This window comes from Topomyia yanbarensis, chromosome 3 (genome assembly GCF_030247195.1).
Source record: "Topomyia yanbarensis strain Yona2022 chromosome 3, ASM3024719v1, whole genome shotgun sequence".
Taxonomy (NCBI): Eukaryota; Metazoa; Arthropoda; class Insecta; order Diptera; family Culicidae; genus Topomyia; species Topomyia yanbarensis.
In genome coordinates this window covers 324962794-324985067 of record NC_080672.1, presented here as the reverse complement: position 1 = coordinate 324985067, position 22274 = coordinate 324962794, and the positions used below count along the sequence as shown (strand labels likewise).

At 37.4% G+C, this 22274-nt stretch overlaps 1 protein-coding gene and 1 long non-coding RNA gene across 3 annotated transcripts in view; both read left to right on the top strand.

Annotated features, from left to right (window-relative positions):
- The first annotated feature begins 1203 nt into the window (after positions 1-1203).
- Positions 1204-2768, top strand: LOC131693227 (uncharacterized). The gene is made up of 3 exons (XR_009306185.1): positions 1204-1458; positions 2216-2337; positions 2423-2768. It is a non-coding gene; the product is annotated as an uncharacterized LOC131693227 (long non-coding RNA).
- Positions 2769-9382: 6614 nt separating this feature from the next.
- Positions 9383-22274, top strand: part of LOC131687304 (uncharacterized) — a 112126-nt gene continuing 99234 nt past the window's right edge. For both annotated transcript variants that reach the window (XM_058971383.1, XM_058971382.1), the window contains exon 1: positions 9383-10219. The gene's annotated coding sequence lies outside the window, so the exon portion shown is untranslated. The remainder of the gene's footprint in view (positions 10220-22274) is intronic.

Genomic DNA, 22274 nt, shown 5'->3' with positions numbered 1-22274 from the left:
CAACGGTAACGGAGACAACCCATATAAATCTGAATCACTGTGACACGGCAAAACAGTTGTTGTGGCAGTCTACGATAGATACAATGTGTGACGTCGCTTTGATTAACAGAGCCGCATCAAGTCCCCCTAATGACGGTAATTGGGTGGCGGATAGACCAGGAATGGATGCGATACAAATTATGTCCAGATTCCCCATTCAAGAAGTGGTAGAACGCTCATACGAGGGCTTCTTGATCGCCAAAATCAACGGCGTCTTCGGCTGCAGCTGTTACACTCCTCCAAGGTGGACAGTAGAGCAGTTCAGCTGGAGCAGTTACCCGAGCAGTTGATCGGCTGAAAGCCAGTAGTCAGTAGTAGAGCAACCAATACAAGAGGGTATATCCTGCAGGATCAGTCTACTTTCTACAACTGCCGCTGTCAGACGTACAATCGAGCCAAGTGAACAACAGGCCTCTCGATCTAGTGTGCATTGTCTCGAGAACAAAAGAAATATCGGATTATTCTTGTCATCATGAGTAAAGTTGACGAAAAAGCTCTACTTCGACCCAACGCAGCGGTTGTTGACTTGAAATTTTGTTTTAAACGACCGAGTTTTAGTGAAGTGGAATACCTTCTGAAGATAAAAATGCAACTTAGGCTTGCGGAAGTCTTGTACCTTCATCTTCGCAATGTAGTGTTAATATCATTCAACACGTTAGCACAAGCCGAGCGTTTCGTTTTGAAGAACAACTTAAAACACGTGGTTGAAAGTGACAACGTTGGAATTAAGATTCCCGTATACATTGAGAATGATTACATAGATGTAAGGTTATATGACCTATCACCTCGTACCCCTCCTGAGCCAATAGACGTTTCTTGTCTAAAAATTTTATTTGCTGGAATGCTTCCTTTTTTATCCCTGAGTCGAAATTTCATATTGCCGCGAGTTTTAAGTGCCTCTAACTATTGAAAAAATCAAAAAATCTGCGAACTGCTCATTTCACCCCATATTCTGATGATCTATCTTGCCTCATTTCCCCATTTTTTTACACCATTTGGATGAATTTCAAGTGGGGAATTAAAAAAAGATGCCAGATCTCCAAATTTATCAGCAAATCTGCAGATTTTTCAATATCACTGCGGATTTTTTGCAGACTTCAGATATTTCGTAATACAAGGCCTTTATCATTAAATTTCATCAAGTATTTAAAATTTTGGATTATTTAAAAAATCATCGCACTCCTTTCCTCCCTCAAGTATCTTGCAGAAGTTTGCAGACTTTTCAGATTTATACTGCATGCTATTGCATAAATCGATCTGGCAACCGCGATACCATCAATAATTCATTCAACACTGTCAAAAACATCAGTCCTCAAACTGCAGTGCGGTAGACGGTAAACAGCATCACAGAGCAACACTAGATGAAATCTCTTTTCTCGTGCAATGACGACTGAGTGCGGATAGTTGTAGCAAAATGACGTGAGTATTTTTTTAATCTCAGTGCTCTGTACATTGGTCTGATTTTTGTTTATAACATTAGTATTTTATTCTCTGTTTCAATTTCGGTAAAATAAGTTTCAGCGAAATCGTGTATTTTTTCATAGATTTCTGGCTACACATGCCATATTCCATAATTTGTATTTTTAGGTTATGATTAACTTTTTCCTTCGTTTCGCATTTTAGTTCTAAAGTATCGAAGAACATTACGTACGAGTGCGTCAATGAGGTGTTGAAGGGTGAACCATCTTCGCTTCCTGCAAACGGTGTAGCTCGATATTAGTCTGAAAAGCTGGGATCCACAAATGGACAAATTTCTCCGCTAGGCAAGTACGTGCATACCTCATATCGGACACTGGAAGTAATATGCTTGTGAAATGTCAGTCAGATTGCTTATGGGCAGCGATGCCAGATTTACAGACATGTCTGTATTTTACAGACTTTTGATGGTCTCCTACACTGCCGTGATACGCATAACAGTCCCACCTGCATAGGAAACCCATAGCAAATGGGACTGTTATGCGGATCACGGCAGTACAGACGTAATCAGAAATCTACAGACTTTTAAAAGAGTAACAGTGTTTAACAAAATTGCACTAGAATAATTTGATCCGAATACGAGTGATTCCTTCACAATATTTCACTAATTTCAAGCTACTAAAAAGTAATGACCTTGTGTAAATAGGATTTACACAACCATCTACAGACTTTTACAGACATTTTAATTATTCTTCTACAGACATTCCACAAAAACATGTGGCATCGCTGCTTATGGGTACTGACATCAGGATGTCGCCTTGCTTTGGAGGGACGGAGCTGCGCTCAGCTTCTTAAAACAATCGAGGACATTTGGTACCGGAGGTGAGTTGGTGTTGGACAGATTTTCGCAGATGAGACCAGTTTTTACTGTCCAAATGACTAATGGATTTTGTTTCTCTCTTTCTAGGCCAAAGTACATTCTACGTCTGAAGATGTAAGTTTATGTTTTTGATGATCAGCAGCAGCAGCTTTTGTCATGGAGCAAAATCCATATTCCATACATCATAAATGATGCCATCGGTCTTAAGAAAATTAACAAGAACAACATGCTGGTAAATAAACCAGCTAAGAAGTGTGATGTCTTCCTATCATCCAAATCACTGGTCAAACATATTTGCCGTTGGACACGTCCAGATGACTCCAGTCGAGCTGGTTCTGAATGTACATCTGTCCACCAGTTTCGCTACTGAAAAGGCACTGGCAGAACGTTTGCTCGCTGCACATTAAATCCGCAATGGGAAGTTCTCAGCGGCTGTACTTAGAAGCAGCAGCAAATTTGACACTTGTGCAATAAAGCAATAAAACCAGTTTGCTAAAGTTAATCAATCTTTTTTCATCATCAATGTTGAAAGAAAGCCGCCATTTTTATGAAAATATCCTTTTAAACACTCAGTGAATGTGGTAAAGTTATTGCATTTACTTCTAATCAGTATTTGTATTTGTTTATTAACAATATTACGGTAACCTGTCGACATATGCCTTAACTCAGGTCAAGGAATCAGTAAAGACTATGCCCTTTGATTTTTTTGTTTGTAATTCCCAGGGGACCCAAAACAAATACATTGCTTTATGTTGATGATTTCTTAACCCATTATAATCCAGCTATGTTAAAACTTAATTATTTATACAATACTTTGTAATCCCTCATATGCTGGCGGCTAGTTTTTCTTTACCAGCTTCAGCACAGTGCTGGTAGTCTCAACAGGCCTTCAACAGGTGATAGTATTTCTGAAGCTCCGATGACATGAATTTTTAGTCAATTTACTCTGAAGAACTCTAACCAGTAAAGTTCAGCCGGAATTCTGGCTGGTTCTAGTTAGTACTTCAGCATCAGTGACACAACCGATTCTAGTTTCCGGCTGAACTTCACTAGGTAGCAGCCTGCAAACAACACAAACAGAAAATAAAGGTAGCAAAATATTCAATGTACATATTTAAAATAAATACGTAGGGGCAGGCATAGCGTAGTTTGTAAATCGATTATCTTGTGCTTATACGCAGCTCTACTCGGTTTTTGATTCCCAACCCCGCACATAGGGTGAAATTTTTCTAACCCGAAAAAGGGGGGCGATTGACACTAAGGTTTTTAAAACCTCTATATTAAAAAAAACTTCTGATGCTGATTTCGTTTTTAAATCAGAGTTGCTCTAGGTTCGCTCGGAGCTGTCAGTTTTATATGGAAACTGTAAGCATTAGAGCGAACCTAGGGCGACTCGATTCTAAAACCGAAAACAGCATTAGTTAAATCCTGACAACCAGTGACCGTTATGTGGGGAAATATATGCATTAGATTATATGCAAAAAGCTGAGTTGCCTGAAATAGACAAAAAGTAAAATTAAACTCGTCCTCGTTTTTTAATTTGCTGCGATAGTTGATAACGGTGAACGGCCGGTGTTTGACGTCAACTTGAATCATGAAACCGTCGAATTTGCAGCTACCTATCACTTAGCAAAGAACATTGTGTTTCGTAGGTTAATTGTAAAAGGACTCAGCTGGGTTTTGTCAATTTGGCTATGTTGGCTTGGTCGATGGCAATTGAATATTGCAAGATGTAGACGTCATCTGAGTAAAAATGCTCAAAAATGAGTCGGCGAACTTGTTTACATGGAATTAGAATTTAAAAGCTTTTCGAACCAAGGAACAAGCTCTCCGAAACTATCAGAAAAGTGAGGTTAAACATTTTCATGCAGACATTGTTTACAAAAAGCCAAATTTGACAGAGCGAAGTTCACTCAGTTATGAATGAATATAGTATAGCGATTCACCACTTCATTTACAGTGTTACCGATAAAATAATATTGCAAAATGCATGTCGCAATACGGAGAAGTAGAATCCGTTACACCTGATACTTGGAGAAACTTCTTCCCGGGTACTTCTAACGGCGTTTTTGTAGTGAGGATGCGGGTTGAAAGGCCTATACCCTCCTACTTGGCAATAAAACTCAATACTCACGGAACTACAATTATGCAAACTACGCTATGCACCCATTAGGGGCAAACTCCTACGTGCAAGTATTGCAATCAGACAGCTCATCATGGACAACCTTGCACGGAAGATACAGAGGAAAATGCATCTCAACCGATTGCCAACTCATCTACAGCAAACCAACCTAAAACAGAGTTTTCAATACCAATGCCTGAACCACAAACGGTGGCCAAATTTGTGGCAGCTGTTCAGACCATAATGACAACCGCAAAAGAATCATCCAGTACCCCAAAAGCAACTGTAAACAACATCGGCAACGAATGCAGTAACAATGACGACGGATTTACACTGATCAACAATAAGTGCAAGAAGCAAGGGAGAACATCTGATCCCGGACACCAAGCCAGCTTCGACCGGGACGTGAAAAACAAGAGAGAATTAAATGACCCCCCTGACGCTGCTTGCCAACAGACCTCGCGGAAAAAGGTCTCCGCTCGCAATAAAAAGTTGCGCGCACGAGATCCAATTAATTAATTCTTGTTTGTATTTTTATTTTTACATGTATTGTAAACGTATAAAAGATCCACGGCTCCGTTAAGCTACCGCTATGAGCCGTGTCATATAAACGAATTAAAAAAATATCCTGCAGGAAGCTCTAGCGAAGTCAAATGTACGAGTGTGAAATGAAGGTTCTGTTAGCGCATTTCGGAGAGACGGGAGGGAGTCTATCATCGACATCACAGTCTGTAGTCCTTCATTGATGGCGAACATGGATTGGAGAGTATGCGAGAAGTTTACGCATAGCGACCACCAGGCGATTCGCTACCGTATCGGTTAACGGAATCCTGTGGCAGCATGGAGAAGGATGACCGGCGATCAAAAGTGGAAGACGAAAGTTTTTAACAAAGGTTTCTTCGTTGATGCGTTCGGCCAGACGGTTGGGCCGAAAACGTGGATGTGGCTGATCTAACAAGTCATAGTGGGCGTTTCTTAGCTCTTCATTCTCGGTTAAACTTTCTGTACGATGGGGTTCTGACACTGCAGCTTCCCAAGAAAGTGAAAATCGTGGGTTTCGCGGATGACGCGTCACTAACGGTAATGAATCGGACACTTGAAGAAGTGGAAGTGTCGGTGACGGAGACAATAGACGCGATCGAGAACTGGATGAATGCCAAACGTCAACGACCCGAGAAGTCGCATGACACGTCTGCTATCTAATGTTTCGTCATACTGCGATATGGAGTTCCCCCGTGGGGTGCTGCGTTGAAAACCAAGTGGAACCGCGAAAAGCTGGCTGAAGGCCATACGAGTCGCGAGCGCGTACAGAGCAATATTGTCGGAGGCAGTATGCGTTATCGTCGGGATGATCCCCGTCTGCATCACCCTGGCGGATGATATCAAGTGCTCCAACGGTGAAACACCAGAAATGTAAGGAAGATGGTGAGAATCGATTCGATGACGAGGTTGTAGCAGAAATAATACGGAGAAGGGAAGGTGGAATTACCGGCTCATTCCAAACCTGAATAGAAAGCACGGTGTGGGTCAATAGAATGGACGAACCTGACACACTTCTGTCGACCACGGCACCCTGTTAGTTGACCGGATAGAAATATACCGAAAAGCAAAGAAGAATCGGTATCGGGAGAACTCTCCGTTAGCGTAAGCTAGATTCGCCGCCTTCAGCTAGAGTAGCTGAGTAGACCGCAACGAGACACTAACAGTCGCGGGTCGTTGGGGCATCAGCGAACCGGAATTCCTGCTCCACCGCAATCGTCGATCTGACCTCGGTACCTGGCTGATTAGCTCGGTTTCCGGAGAACTTCTCTCGCCGGGGAACTTTCTGTTAAAATAGGCTAAGTCCATCGTCGGGGACTAGACCGCGTATGACGCCGTTCGTGAACAGGTCAGAAACTGGAGTGTGTACTGTGCACATAAAAATGCCTCTTCCCGAGTTAATGCCGTAAGGTAGTGCCGAGAAAGATGCAGGTTCTGTGCCTGAGTGTTTGTTTAAGTGGGTCGGGTGGCTGCCCAAACCTGTTCCCTCAGTTGTTGGTTTTTGTTCAGTTTTTCCTGGTCAGAGTGTGTTTGAATATTTTTCCGCTCTCCGAAAAATAAACATACATACATACATACACACACAGACATCTTCCGATCTCTTTGAAGTGAGTTGAATAGCGAATGCATAACCTTTCTATATGAAAAAGACAAAAAGTGATTTTCAAAGTTGTATCATGCAAAACTCCACAAATGTCATTTTAAATCAACAGGTAGACACATGGTCTCTTCATTATAGTAGGTTTTTATTATATTTTCCACTACTTTGCTATATACAGTTAACAGTTTCAGGGCTCGGTAAAGGCTGGGTAATGCGTAAGGTAGAGCCTCTTCCCAGCAACTCCTATCCCTACCTCCCCGTGGTACTGGCCGGGAACTACGAGCAAGGGAGCGGGGAAACCGGGTAACCAACCCCAGTGGGAACTTTGGTCGTAGGCTGACAAGGGAAAGGGGGGGGGGGGGTTGCTGGAAAAGATGGTATCGCAGCAGAAACCATCAAGTTGGGCCCGGAAAAGTTGGTCACTTGTCTGCACCGGTTAGTGGAATGAGGAGGTGATCTGCCCCATACACAAGAAAGGCGACCATTTGGAGTGTGAGAACTTCCGAGCGATCGCCATTTTGAATGCCGCCTACAAAGTGCTATCTCAGATCATCTTCCGTCGGCTATCACCTAAAGTAAATGAGTTCGTGGGAAGTTATCAAGCCGGCTTCATCGATGGCCGGTCGACAACGGACCAGATCTTCACCGTACGGCAAATCCTCCAGAAATGCCGTGAATACCAGGTCCCAACGCATCATCTGTTCATCGACTTCAAGGCAGCATACGACATGGACATTATCGCCCGAACATTTGGAACGTTGGCAGACCTGTACACCCGCCTGAAATGTGAAGCAGCGAAGGTCGAACTGGTGCTAAATGCGTCCAAAACAAAGTATATGCTGGTAGGATTTTGTCTACCTAGGATCCTTATTAACAACTGACAATAACGTGAGCCGTGAAATCCGAAGACGCATCATCAGTGGAAGTCGGGCCTACTATGGGCTCCAGAAGAAACTGCGGTCAAGAAAGATTCACCCCCGCACCAAATGCACCATGTACAAAACGCTTCTGAGACCGGTGGTTCTTTACGGGCACGAGACTTGGACCATGCTCGCGGAGGACCTGCAAGCGCTAGGAGTTTTCGAGCGACGGGTGCTAAGGACGGTCTTCGGCGGTGTGCAGGAGAACGGTGTGTGGCGGCGAAGGATGAACCACGAGCTCGCTGCACTCTATGGTGCACCCAGTATCCAAAAGGTGACCAAAGCTGGAAGGATACGGTGGGCAGGGCATGTTGCAAGAATGCTGGACAACAATCCTGCAAAGATGGTGTTCGCTAATGATCCGGTTGGTACAAGAAGGCGAGGAGCGCAGAGAGCACGATGGGCGGACCAGGTGGAACGTGATTTGGCGAGTGTTGGGCGTAACCGACGTTGGAGAGCTGCAGCTACAAATCGAGTATTGTGGAGGCAAATCGTTGATTCAGTGTTATCATGAAATTGATGTTGAACTAAATAAATGAGTTTCTCTTATTTTCATAAATGATCAAACAAAAATTTGGGATTAATCACCAAACTAATACTTCGATAAAATGTAAAATATTTTATAAACAAATTTTGCTGAAGACACTATAATTCAAATATTATTTTTTTCGTGACCAAAACAATTTCGATCACTTTATTTGGAAACACTGTGCACTAGGATTCAATCGGATGTTGTCTTCCTAAATACGGTTTTAGGACTATAGTACATATACTGGGTTTAGAGCCGGGGTTTCAGCTAAACTAGTTAAACATCAAAGGCGAAAGGAGAAAAGCGCGAGGCATATCGTAGTCCGTAAGTCGATTGTCTTATGCGTAGTTTATCTAGGTTCGTTTCCAAACCCCATCGGTTCATAGGGTTAGAGATTTTTCTCACCTTAAAAGGAGGCCAGAGCCCGGAAGGTTCTAAATTTTATAATTGAAACAAAAAGGGAGACAAACATCGAAAAATTGTTCAGATTTTGTTTATGATTCATCCTCAAATGTCGAGAGTGAGATGTATTCAACACAAAATTTATTGTACGACAGGACATTCCGAACATAATATGTGTCTTTTTAAACTATATTGTATTTACATTTAATCATCTCGGTATTAAAGGTGCACTTATTCTCTTTAAACCAGTAATAAGTACGCCTTAGGTATACGAACACGTTACAACGTAATTGTGAATTCCTTTTTGGCAAAATCGTACTACATATCAAGAGTTAACTTTCAAACGAAAATTATACCAATACGGATGCTTTTACCTGTACAGCTGGTACGGATGAGTATTTTTGTCAAAGCATTTCCGCTGAGTTTTCGTTCCGTGAACTTTTTCAACAGAAAAGAAGAAACTATGTATACAGAGAGTGAGAGCGAGTGGGAGATGCTAGCGCATGTCACCTGTTGCGAATGAAGACAATTTTATATGTGCCGTCTCGGAATGGCGGAGTAGGATGAAGGTAAATGACCATTAAGGACAACGTGCTCGCCGACCATATAATCATGTGAAATGGTGTTTTGACTGGAGTTGCGAGAAAACCCATATCGAATTGATTCTAAAAGTTCTATTTGTTTTCAACATAGTTTTGATCATTTTGCTACAAATTTTGAATAAGTTTGCTATTGACTGAGTTATGTTTTATGGAATATACACAATGTACAGAAACAGCCCTTCGTGCGAAGAAGGAAATGGATTCTATCCCAAGAGAAATCCTTATCAGCCTTTATGTACCCAACCAAACCGCGAGAGTAAGCATCATGGAGAGATGCTGTGTGCTCAGCAACTCCTGGACCACTGTGTCACAGCATTCAGTTATCAGCGTACGGTCGCGGCAGACGGTTCGGAAAATAGTAGATTCCGCAAACACCCCACCGGTCGTAGGATAGGCAATCGGGCGTTTCGGGCGTCGTTAGGGACCATGTTCCAAACAGGATCTGGGTGAGGCAAACAGATGCTACATACTAGCATATCGGAGTGATGGGATACTGCGTTGAATCCTGGGATTCCCCCCGCTACGCACCGCACAAAGGCGAACATGCAGAGACGAAAAATCAATTGAAGTCAGGCTAGACGAGCTCGGGACCATTAGGGATGTAGTAGATGATGATGTGATTAAAGGAGGTGGATGTTTTGCTAATTTTCTCGAATGAAAAATAGAGAGGTGCAGCATTGTGCAGCGTTGTTTCTTCTGGCGAAGGGTTTAAGTTTATCTGTGGCAATGTGCGTTTTGAGTAGGTAGACGAGTGTGAAACAACCCAGTTGCTGTGGATTTTACGGTTCAGTGCAGAGTGAGGAAAAAATCAAAACAGACAATAGTGGCGAAGCAACAGTTTTCACTAAGCTGTAGTGATATGTGCGTATTGGAAAAGCCGACAAAGGGAAAAGTGTGATTGTTAATCATTTTCAATTCGCTGATATAGTGCTTCGAAAGTAGAGTGTACACAACTCCATAATCGGAGGGTTTTAATTTCCTCGAAAACAAAACGTGGTATTCCATAATTAATTTCCAACAGAAGTGCTGGTGAATAGAGACATTTCCTGAGAGAGCCTGAAATTCATGTACGGTTACTGCCTGGATAATGGTTGTTGGAGCTATTCAATGGATTAATTATGGATGGAGAAACATTCATTATAGTGAACGTAATCCATTAGGCAATTAGGGTGAGTTGGATTCTGAGCTAAGCATTGACGAACTTCGAAAAGAATATTTGTTTGCCGAATCAATCTTTTATAAAAGTCAGCGTTGATGAACTGTAATGATTTAAGTCCGTAAATGGTCTCTGCGAACTTGGTACTTTTGTATTCGTTAACATCGTTAGTTGGCAACTAAAGTATACATTTTATTTTGAGGTATTCGACATGTCCCAGAATGTTTTCGGTATATGACTTATGGGTTTTCCGCGTTATCTTTAGTTATTCAAAAGTAAAATCTGACAGAGCAGCCAAAACCCCTTGTATACACACATATAAAAAAACTTTAAAGGTGAAATAAGGAGCTGAAAATATTTTTAAAATATTATGTCCCAGCACAATTATTTTCGAAAAGGGGAGGGGGTGCACAAAGAAAATAAAAATATTTTTTATTAAAACAATTACAATAGAAATATTCCAATTTCTTTAAAACAAAACTATTTTGATCGACCACATTTTCCTTCGATAGTTCTCGTGGACATGCACGGTGATTTCAGTTGGCGTTTTTATTTTGTATTTGATTATACTGTTTAATTTGAATTACATTTCTAATTCAATATATTGGGTGTTTGGCCAAAAGTGAGCTAAACAAATCTTCTAAACTAATTTATAAAATTTATAAAATTATAAAATAATTTATAAACTATGAATAGAGCTAATGCAATTAGTGCGATTTTTGTCTGTAATTGCTTATAGTACTGTTCGCCATAATTTCAAATGTTCCAATGTTTGCGAGTCTGTGCAATTCGTTTGTGCTAAACCAGGGAGGACGCTTCGAAATCATTTTCAGAATGCTGTTCCGAATCTTTTGAAGCGTTTTCTCCGTAGTAGCATAAAAACTTTCCCGAATTGGCACTGCCTATAACATTGCCGGTCTAAATATTTGTTTATAAATTAATAGTTTGTTCGTTAGGCAGAGCCTAGAATTCCTGTTTATAAGACGGTTTCAACATTTTATGTATTTGTTGCATTTTGCTTGGATTCCTCCAATGCGATCTTTAAAAGAAAGTTTTTTATCGTAAATCAAACCCTGATCAGACCACGTTAAATTCAAAGCATTAAATTTAATATTATGGTTATGATTTAGTTTAAGAGAAGAAGCTCTTGGCTTATGCGGAAACACAATCAATTGTGTTTGTGCCGCATTAGTGGAAATTTTCCATTTTTTCAGGTAACCATTGGAAATATTCAAGCTTCGTTGCAGTCGACTGCAGATAATTCGAAGACTCCTACCTGTGGCAGAGATGCTAGTATGATCACAGAAAAGTGACTTTTTAAGCCTGTCGGTAGATTTGGAAGATCAGAGTAAAAATATTATATAGGATTGGTGCGACGCTTGAACCTTGAGGGACGCCTGCTTTATCGGATAGCTTATTAGATTTACAATTTTGATGAGATACTTGTAAGTATAGGCGTGCGCAGCCTTTTTCATTAGGGGGGGAGGGCTTGGGCTAACAGCTCGAAAACTTTCAGTTATGTTAAGCTTTCATTATCAGTTTGATTTATGGTAGAGGTTCGATTGTAAAACAGTTATTTTATTTTGTTATTGAAATTTTGAAGTTTTTTCAAGGTAATTATATTATATCGATTGAGAACATTTAGAACTTGATGCTTCGCGATGTTTTTGATAACACATACTACATGGGATAGTGGTAGGACTCAGAGAATCGCTCAAATTAGCATAGGACAATATCAGTGCAAGAAATCTTAAAGGCTAAACCAATTTAATAGAAAAACGGGAAAAATGGCCCATAAAATACACATACAAACGAATTGTTGCTAATGATCCGTTAATAAAATATCTAATTTCTTCAATCAATGCATTTTGTATGGAAAACTTAATTTTCCTAAAGTTTATATGGTTATATATGTATTCATATAAGCTTTCCAAAAATATATAAATTGTTTAGTTAAGTCGTTAATTTCGGCAGTTAACTTAAAGAAACTGCGAGAAACGCCATTTTTGCACCTTCAAACATTCATATCTTGGAAACTAAACATAAGAATCAAAAACCATTTAATAGCGTTCTGTCTGGGGGATAGGCCTTTCATTTAAAATTGGTTTGGATAAGATCGGTTTAGCCATTGCTGAGAAAAACGAATGAGAGTTTGTCCGTTACATACACACACATACATTGTTCTAAATCGTCGAGCTAAGTCGATTGGTATATAAGACTCCACCTTCGGAAAAAATCTTGAAAGTTTGAGCGAATTCTATACATTTCTTTTAAAAGAAATGTAAAAAGCCAAAGTATTTCTGTATCTTATTATCATTCCATTTTAATAAGACCTTAAAATTAACATTAAACGTTTTCAACATCCTCGAAAAATATTTCTCGTGATTTTTTAATCCTTACGTTTTTGCAATATGATTTTTTTTTAAATTTATGAAAAATTGATTAATTTTTAATCCCAGATAATTCATGAACTTATATTTTTTTGAGAATGCAGTTTTGACCCGTTTTTATAAACTCCCGATGTTATGCATCCCCGATTTTATCAACCTACCGTCCCATTCTTAATACAATGGTTTTTCGCCAAATCTGGCACAACTTGAGAGAGTCCCAGTGAGACCTAATCAACCACTGGACGCTTTTCAAGCAATTGTTGATGTATAACTTGGTTTATATTGTTGGTTGTGATAAAAATCGGAGTCTTACGGCCATAACTGCAAATTTACTGCCAGATCATACACTTTTTTCCGGCAAACTTGTCTGCAACAATAATTTTGTACTTCTTGGGAACATCTCTGTTCAGATTTTAGCCACGATGTTTTCTTTTACGGTCCAATTTGATTGCTTGATACTTGAAGAAAACTTTCCACGTCCGTGCCCGAAAGTCCTGGATTAGATTTCTAACCCTTCATGAAGTCCAGACGCAGTTTCTGGCACCGCTTCGACGACACTATGGTACCTTCTTGACAGCAGACAAACATTACATGAAATCTGAGCTGCACATATGGACATTTGGCAATTGTGATCATAATTCTCGAATTTTCATTTCTTTTGTGCAAAATTTATTCCAGACCACAAAGAGCACTGTACCAAAAAAGAGGAAGTATTACGATTCTATATTCGCAGAGCTTCAAATGTTTCTAACTTGGACTTTTTTTTGTAAAATTTTAGAATTATGTTGAGAAAATTTGGTAAAAAATCTGATTGGATCTCAACATGGGAACTATGTCAATTTTACCCGGCCGCCTGCTATAAAGTTACCTTGCTTCAGTTGTAATAAGACCAATTAAGTTTTTCCAAAATTCAATCAAAAAATTCTATGAACTGAATTCGAAAGGTGGAAACATCCATAAAAATTCATTGTAAAAACAAAAATTAGTTTTCTTCTGAATTTGCGTAATCAGATCAAAATATTTACGAAATATATTATTTCTCTTTCTATCTCGCCAAGATTTGGTAAGGGCTTACGGCCACTGATGACGTAATTTATAGTGCATTAACCCTTAAATGCGCAATGTTGTTTTAAAACAACATTGCGAAAACCATCTCAAAATTATCATAGCAGCGTATTAAAACTGTTAGACAATTTTCAGAAAATTAGAAAAAATTGCTTTGCGCCTTTAAGGGTTAAAAAACCTGGATGGCCTTTGCTATCGGTCGATGTAATATATATTTTTTCCATTGAAGACCTTCACCAATAAAAATTATTTTTTTCAATTTATAAAAGAGTCTCTATACATAGTATTGGGAGAATCTCTAATGGATTTATAAGCAAAATGAAGACAAACAAAAACTTCTGAAAAACTTTTGTGAAACTCCGAGAATCAAGTAGAAAATTTAAAATCGTCTTTCTGTAGAAAAAAAAATAATATGCGTGTATAATTCATACAACTTATTGTTCATGCTTCAGGACCATTTTCCATCTTAGTATTTAGTAGTAAATATTTAGTAGTAGTTTGGAGGAATTTACATTTAGTCATCTTCGACTGATCTGTGATCGATGCCAATTCCGAAGTCTTTCATTAAGCCAAGAAGCATGTGATTATGGTTTCGTTTCTTCGTACTCTGTATCGTATCGTATTTTCGAGTACATCTCCATGCTTCAATTTATCTTTTAATCTGAAAAGCCCGCAAGTTGTATTGTCATAAGGCAATGGTACGTCGTTTGTCTTCTCGCTGCACGCTGTGGTAATCACTGACAAAATATTCGGTCAATGGGCGTTGTTTGCTAAACAGAACATGGAAGAGTAGCTTAAAAGAGCTATATTGAGGCGCATTATGTCATGATAATTATCACAGTCGAGCCTGTAGATAAACCATATGAGGCCATCCAACCATTCGTGCTGTTTCTCAACTCCAGAATATCATTTTTCACTTACTCTAACATGCTAGTTCATAATTCTCAAGCCTTATACACCCCTGTCATGATTATCTTCTTCATCGGCTCTCAGCTCACTACATTGTTCCAACATATAAACAGTGCGAGCAATAGGTTCCTAATCTGATTTTTCTCATATATTGCTAGTTGGCACTCCACATCGAACCAGTTATCCGTGTGTTATCCGATAGTCATGTGACTGTTGCGCTGGACTTACTGTTACGTTTGTGATCAGGCAATCTCTTGTTGGTCGCTGCTCGAAACTTTTTGTCCTAAAGACGGAATTATATATCTCATGCTTTCCATGAAATAAGAAATTTTAATATATTTTTTTTTGGTATTTAATATTAAACCATCGAAAAAAATCAGTTTCCTAAAGTATTCACCGGAATCTTTTCAGAAGTTTCAGAAGCAATATTTTTTTCTGTAAATGAAATACAAATAAAAATATAACAAATGAACATAAAAACTATGGCCTGAATAAAACCGCTTTTTCAAAGATCCGCCTCAAAAACCTAGTTTCATATTTCTAAATCGTATAATGAAGAGTTCTTGCACATTTTCTGTTTTCCTTTTAACGACATTAAATTGGGTCATTAAATGAGAAAAAATCTTTTTTACATTTCTTATAAAAGAAATGTATAGAATTCGCTCAAACTTTCAAGATTTTTTCCGAGGCCCGGAGGGCCGAGTCTTATATACCAATCGACTCAGCTCGACGATTTGGGACAATGTCTGTGTGTGTGTCTGTGTGTGTGTGTATGTAACGGACAAATTCTCATTCGTGTATCTCAGCAATGGCTGAACCGATCTTATCCAAACCAATTTTAAATGAAAGAACTAAAAAACAGTATGAACGCTATTAATTTGTTTTTGATTCTGATGTTTAGTTTCCAAGATATGAATGTTTGAATGCGTAAAAATGGCGTTTTTTGCAGTTTTTTTGAATTATCTGCCGAAATTGACAATATAGATTAACAATTTATATGTTTTTAGACAGCTTTAACGAATATCTTTCGAACAAGCTATAGATTGTTGAAATCGGACTATTATAAAAAGAGATATTTAACATTAAATGCGGACGAAAGATTTTTATCATTTCCCATTGCCAGAAATATGACCAAAAACATGTAATCTATTATTAACGCCAAAACGGCTTATTTTAGGTCAATAGTATCTTCAGAGAATTTAATGGAGGAAATATGCCCTTTCTTTTGGTATTGTGCTTTTGCTGATTAATCCCCCTATGAGTGAGATATTTTCACAAATTTTCTTGGAAGTGATTATATCGAAATGATGCCTTCTACAAATTTGTAGCTCTTACTTTTGCGAATAACTTTACTGAAGACTTCAAGTATCTATTTTGAATACTTTAAAAGTTATGGCTTGTTGTTTGTGGATTACTCTTTGTCGCCTATTTATTGTTCAATATAGAAATAATCCATTGAAATAAGCCAAACATTATTTCGACAAATCGAATTTTGTATTTCATTTTTCTATCTACAACCGCTAGAAATAATCACCGCACCGAACACTTCCAAGTTGTCTGGAAGGAACTTGATAACTTATCAGTGCAAAAATGTTCATTTGTGCGAACCTTCTGACTGCAATTTTTCTAACTAATGACCATCGAATCGATCTGAAACATATCGGAAAATGAAAAGCCAAATAAATAACTCCAAGCAACGGCGTAGCCCAGAGAAGGTTTTGGGGTTTAACACCATACAACCCCCCCCCCCCCCCAAAAAAATATTGGATTGAAGTTGAAAATTTATTGATGCAGACTGATTTAATTCAATATTACAATAACAATTATCTGATCCGTAGATTGATAACCTGTTGTTGTAAACATCATGAGGACTTTTGATAAATTGTCGGAATGGGGTCCTGATATGTACCTGATCTATTGGTCTTCATTTCACAGTTGTCTAATAGCATCAATATCAAATTCCTGCCTGAAAACATTCCAATAGAAAATTACAGAGTTCTGTAATCAATCATAGTCCTCAGATTTATTTTCAAATTGATCTCGTTTTTGTAGAGATGTACTGTAATAAGGGTATTTATTTAATAGGAAGAGAAGTTAAAATTGATTTAATGTCTATGAAACATAGAACTGCTCACCAAAAAAATGCATAACTTTCAACATTTGCCTAAAATGTTTTTGCCTTTCTCATTCACTCTAAAATTCGTCAATCTAATCCCGACCCGGAGGGCCGAGTGTCATATGCCAATCGACTGAGTTCGTCGAGATCGGAAAATGTCTGTGTGTGTATGTATGTGTGTATGTGGAAAAAATGTGACCTCTGTTTCTCAGATATGGCTGGACCGATTTGCACAAAGTTAGTCTCAAATGAAAGGTACAACCTTCCCATCGGCTGCTATTGAATTTTTTATTGATTGGACTTCTGGTTCCGGAGTTACGAGTTGAAGAGTGCAACCACACAGCAAATTTCTATATAAACTGAAATGAAAAATTTTCAAAATCAAATTTGTATTTTGACTTTTTTTGTACATTTTTGTCTTTCTCATATAGAAAGGTTATGCAATCACTCTAAAAATCGTCAATCATACCGGCCCGGAGGGAGTATGCAGTGAGGGGTAGCTACTTTAAAATTAAAACTAGTTTAAAATTTCTTAACAAGTTGAAAATTTTCGGCAGGATCTGGAGCTCCCGGACCTTTCTCCATGATCCGCCCCTGGTTTCAAGCGACGTTTCAGTATCACATAGTATCTCAAGATCGTGGCTGTCGATCCATTGTATGTATGTGCAAATCGTACTGAACATGTAATATTCATTAATAACGAGGATAACACTTTCCGAATGTAGAGAGAAATTTATGAAAAATGACGATTTCCATTCGACTTTAGCAGTTCCTGATCGATTTTGATGAGCATTTAATTTTTGTTATATGTATATGTATAGGTCAAATGTTTAAAAACAGTAATTTAAGGTCAAGATAGCATCATTTTGAAACCGCCAACTTCGGAGGTTTAGTATCTTCGATGAGTTTTACAAACGTTAAACAGCGCATCATTTGGTAAAATAATTTTGACGGTATATCGTCCAAGAAGTATTTATGGTGATTTTTCTCAGGTTAATATTGATGACTACAATAAAGTCTCAACAAATTCGCTAGACACGAGCTCTGTTACTATTTTCTGAAAAATTAATTCTGCATAATTTTAAAACTTCAAAAATTACGGTTTCGGAATTATGCCGTTTGGACAGTATGATCGATTTTCACCAAACCCCCACCAAACCGAATTTCTGGCTACGCCGCTGACTTCAAGTAAGTAGAAACAAAGTCGTTCTACACTCGTTCACAAGAAACTTCTTCGAATGCTGAATATCTATTATAATACATTGAAACCCTGATTTTATCAGCCAAATATGAACATATGTTTGATGGGCTCTAGCAGACGAACAAGACTGAATTCGAGTAAATCCTTTCTTGAGCATGTTTTCCTTATCATGAAGATGGAAATATGCAAAAATAAAAGTTCATCATAATCAGAAATAGTTATCAGACTACATCAAGGGACGGGAAGAATATTTTAACAGCTTCAGTTTATTATAAAGAAGAAAAAATTGCCCTATTTAGTCAATGTCACTATTTTGTCAGCCTAACATACACCATGAGACTGATAAAAATGGGTCTTTATTGTATGTATTATTCACTGTGTTTCACATTAATAGGTACATTTCATTTTTGGGGATTTTTTATTGTATCGAACTACAACAATTTTTAGGTAATTTTCAAGGGGTTTTTTATAAACTTCTTCCAAAATTTGGCGAACCTATTCCAATTCGTATACCAATTAATTGGTATACTTAAGGGTTAATATGTTGCAGATAGAGAAAATACTGAAATTTTCAGCTTTTTTCTTACACAATATTACGAAAGATTATTACAAAAAAATTCCTAATAAGTTTGTGAAAATTATAAACTATTTGAAATTTTTTAATAGTATAATTTTTTTGTATTTAACCGTGATTTTTTAATAAATAGTGACCATCGCTTCACAACGTAGTCTATTTTTCATGGCTTGCGGTGAGCACGATCTCTCGAATTGCTGAACTGAAAATTATGGAATAGAAATTAATTTTTAGTATTCTTTACTTTACTCGCCGCGCAGATAGCTCTGAATTAGACCCGCTGGTGCCCTAAGACGATTTCGCTAGATTTTCAGTGCACTATGCACACAGTGCATTAACGCAAGTGACGGAAGGTTATCGAAAAGTTTCGTGAAAATGAAAACTCCAGTAATGATGATGATTTTCCCAAACGGTTCGTTTTCGAGAGGTTTTTATTTGTTCTTTGGCATTAGGATTAGCGATAATAATTCAAATCAAGGATACTACTGGGAAGTCACCTTTAGAAAAAGTCGATGTCGAAGTAAAATTTGAAACTATGCACGCATGCACTTCAGAGATAGCGTGATATCCGGAGCTGCGATTTCATTTCAACCCTTTTTTGTGAAAATGGCGATACTTACAAATGTAAACATAAGGCTTTTTTCATACATGCGAATGAGGGCTTTGAAACGCAACCAATTAACCTAAAAATTTTGATTCTAAGATATTGCTTTCTTAAACTACAGCAAAAAATACAACGGGCGAAACTGTATTTTTGTTTGTTTATTTAAAGTTTCGCCCTCCACGCTCCATGCAAACAAACAGGGCGATACTTTTTTTGCTAGCAGTTTAGAAGCGAAACTGTCATTTTCGTATTTTTTTAGGATTATCAAGCTGATATCAGCTGTAAATAGTAACAATGATCGCTATTGAAAAAAACCCGGACGAAATCGGTGGTGTAGAACTGTAGTTATTGTAAAAAAACGTAAGAACGATACTTCAATGCTGATAAGTGGGACCGAAAAAGTAAACAATCGCCAAAGGGTAAAGTATAAACTTCAAATCGATTCAAAAAAAATGCGATTTTTTTGGCTCAGTACAATATATAACCCCTTTAGGAAAATTCAGTTTTCCCACCACAATTTAGATATTTTATTAACAGAGCATTAACAATAATTCGTAGCTATGTCTATTTTATGGGCCATTTTTTCGCTTCCCATTGATTTGATTTGATATTTCTAGCACTGATGTTGTCCTATGCTGATTTGAGCGATTCTCTGAGTCCTGCCACTTTCCCATGTAGTATGTGTTATCAAAAACATCGCGAAGCATCAAGTTCTAAATGTTCTCAAACGATATAATATCCGAAGAGAGTGATAAGAGTTATAAGAAATGTCTCATCACACTGTTAGGTGGATTAAAAGCGTTTTTAATAATAAACATACAAAAGATTTTTAAATGTACGGGGGCGGGCATAACGTTGTTGGTAAATCGGTTGCCTTGTTTGTGCGCAACTCATCTGGTTTCGATTCCCAATCCCGAACATAATGTTAGAGATTTTTCTCAGCCAAAAAAAGAGACGAGTAACCCTAAAGTTACAACCTCTATAATTGAAATAAATAAATAATGATTTTAAATGTAACTGAATTATACCAACAATAAGAATGGTTTTCCTATCAACAACTTTAAACATATTTTTAAAATTCATATTGTTTCCAACAGTGTTTTCTTAAGGATATCTTAGTTTTTCCTTGAACAAAAAACAAAACGTGAAATTGCGACAATTATTCACTTTCTACCATCAAGAATTATTCACGTTTCTCCATTAAGGAAAACTTCCAAACTCATCACGAAGATTGCCTAACGTGACAGAAGCATTCAAATGTTAATAAATCGAAATTCCGTAAAAAAAATCCATTTCTTTAAATAATGGTAGTGGTAATGAACAGATACAGCATATAAAGTTATTAATTACAATTTTTTCGCTACCAAGCGTCGAAGGAACTGCCAGACATATTTACAAACTAGGGTTCGTCGCGGTGCGGATGTGGGCGGTAAATGGATTGTCCGCACCGCAACCGCAAAAAAATATCAAAACCGCACCGCTTACCGCAACCGCACTTTATTTACCGCACCGCACCGCGCGGTAATGCGGTAAATGCGGTAAATTTTTTATATTTTTAAAAATTGTGTTGAAAAATTGTTCATTTGTATAACCATATATAATAAAATATAATTCTTATTTACACGAAATTTAACTTTAAGAGACTCCTCAGAATGTAATGTTTAAGAAAAAATCAACTTTTGCAACTATTAATAAAACTCCGTACATTTAAAATGCAAGCATTATACATTCAAAAACGTTGTACTGCAGTAATAGGAAAACTTTTATTTTAGCAATCCTTCAGTTAATTGAAAAAATGTAATACATTTTCATTAAGAAATTAAGAAATGAAGTATTTTTTTCTTTAAATTGTCATATTTTCAGTGTGTTTGACATATGAAAATGAAATGGATGATTTTCGCATTTACGTAGTAAAACCACCTTTCATTCTTAAAAGATTTTCAACAAAAAAAATAAAGTCGAAATACCAGTACTAATATATAGTAGCGCATATATTCCAATACAGTGAAATAAAAACATTGTATTTCATCAATAAGAACGACGCCATATTTGACAAAAAATGCTCTATACATTACATCTAATCAGGAGTCTCAACCGGTACAGAATAGAAAAACTGCTGAAAATGTATGATTTGTAACATACAGCAGAAATGTTATTAAAAATAGGGGGTTTTATGGACAAAAAATCCCAAAACTCTAAGTTCCGCATTTTTTCAAGAAACTAAGATTGCTCCCTTTAAAAATATATGAAGTGTAATTTTCTAAAGGCTAGTTCTAGAAAGTTCTAGCATTTAATGTATTTTCCTATAATATTTTCCCAAAGAGCCAATGGCAAAAACTTCAATTAAAGTGGACGGGAGTCAAACGATGTGGTATTTGGCAAAAATAGTTTCAAAAAAGCTACAAAATAGTCTTAACCCTCCAGCACGCGCGATTCTGTGAAACACCTTCCGAAACTCTAGCGAAATCTTCTTTCAGCAACAGCGGCTGCTCATTCGAGGAACCATTCGCGCGAGTGCTGGAGGGTTAACTGAAACATTTTAGGACTTAATTTGGTAGAAAACTATCGTAAATTTGAATGGAAGTACTCGAAAAAAAAGTTATGTAGCATACTTTTTGAGAAAGAGTCCAATAAAATTGACTGCATTGACTCACATTGAATTTACACAGCAATCAAAGAAGATAGAAATACGATGTTGACGAACGAATGATAGAATAATCATTCTAATTTGGACCCCTCCTTATTTTGGACGATATAATACATTTGTATCCTTTACTGCCAATTACTTCAAATTCGTTTGGTTTGATGAAGATAATTATATTCTTTGGGTTGTGTTTAAGTCCCAGCATAATTAGTTTATCTCTAATTTCTTTAAATTAATCAAAATTTACAGTTGAAAAATTGATATCGGAAACGATTCATAATTCAACGATTTCCAACAGAAATCGGGAGAAGTGATGCACTTTTAAATTGGATTTAAGAGTAAGAATTTATTGTTTTTAAATGATCTAATAATTTTGTCTCTATTTGGATCTTGCATTTTATGTATTTGAAATGGTTAGTTTGTGAAGTCTTACTTAGTATAAAATAACTAGTGTCCAAAATATGTCGTAAAAATAATAGCGTCAAAATATTTCGGACGCAGCTAGAATTTCTTTCGTAATAACAGTCTGTTTATCAATTTAGAATAACCAAAATTATCACTTTAT